The sequence below is a fragment of the Arachis ipaensis genome, chromosome B10 (assembly GCF_000816755.2).
Source record: "Arachis ipaensis cultivar K30076 chromosome B10, Araip1.1, whole genome shotgun sequence".
Lineage (NCBI taxonomy): Eukaryota > Viridiplantae > Streptophyta > Magnoliopsida > Fabales > Fabaceae > Arachis > Arachis ipaensis.
The window spans coordinates 44,036,108-44,037,717 of NC_029794.2; positions in this window are offsets into that span (position 1 = coordinate 44,036,108).

A 1,610-nucleotide genomic window follows, 5' to 3' on the forward strand; every position below is an offset into this window, starting at 1 on the left:
TTGTATCTTTTATCTTTTAAAACAATTAAAATACACTAAAAGATAAAATATTTTTTTACTCATTTTAAATGATTAAAATATCCTCTTTAAAACTAAAAAAAAAAATTAGAATTAATTTTAAAAAGACTAAAATTCTCTTTAAGATGTTTAANTTGTAGATTTGATCTTTTAAAACAATTAAAATACACTAAAAGATAAAATATTTTTTTACTCATTTTAAATGATTAAAATATCCTCTTTAAAACTAAAAAAAAAAATTAGAATTAATTTTAAAAAGACTAAAATTCTCTTTAAGTTTAAAGATGTTTAATTGTATTAGAAATTAAAATTAAAATTTAATTATAAAAAGACTAAAACTTTTGCATAGTTCATTTCAAGAGACTAAAAGACTTTTTTAATATTAATTTTAAAAGGACAACTCTTATAATTCATATTTGAAGTACTAAAATATTTTTTAACTATTAATTTTTCAAAAAGACTAAATTACCCATAAAGGATTAGTTAAGATTGTTTGATTGTATTAAAAATTAAAAACTTTAATTTAATATTAAAAAGATTCAAGTACTCTTATCCTTAATTTAATTTGAAAAAGACTTAAAAAAATGTTAAATTACACGGTTGATTCCTATATTTTTAGTAAAATTACAAATAGGTTCTTATACTTTAAAAATTTGTAATTGAGCCTTTAAAGAGAATTAAAATTTACAATTTAGTCTCTGCCATTTAAAAGTGTTTGATTTAACAGAATATTTTTAGTATATTCTATTAAAATAGAGAATATGTTGAGAATATTTTGTTAAATCAAACACTTTTTGAACGACGGAAACTAAATTGTAAATTTTAATTCTCTTTAGAGACCCAATTATAAATTTTTAAAGTATAAGGACCAATTTACAATTTTACCAAAAATGTAGGGACCAACTATGTAATTTAACCTAAAAAAAATCATTATGAAATTAATTTATATTGTTTGATTATATGAGAAAGTGAAAATTTGAATTTAATTTTACATACTGTTCATTGTTTATATCACCACCTGCCTTTTCCTACCTTTTCCTACTTTGGCAGCTAACACCACCGTCAATCCTAATCTTAATTTTTAATTTTATATAGTGTTCATAATTCATAGTCTGTGTTTTTTTTTAGTTTGCTTCTAACATTAAGATTGTATAACCAATTATTTTACATACTAAAAGATAGTATTATATTACATAGGTTTTTTTTGGGGAAACAAAATTTTCGTACACATATAGATTCATTTTTATTTAAATACTTTTTCTAAAATTTAGATACTTCAAAAAAAACTATTCATTTGATGTGAGCATTATTTAAAAATTTAGTATTATATAATAAATAAGAAAAATAGAAATAGATATAATAAATTAGGTATAATTTGATCAATATTTTTATTATCTTTTTTGGATATTAATGTAAGAAATTTTTATCACAAAAAAATAGACTTTTAATTTAATATCAACAATTTATTAATAGTTTTAATTTGAAAAAGAAACACATGAAGAAGATGTAGATGAGTGAGTTTGATTTCAAAATTTAATCCTAATTATTTATTTAGATTTAATTGTTAAATTTATATCTTCTCATTTTTTATA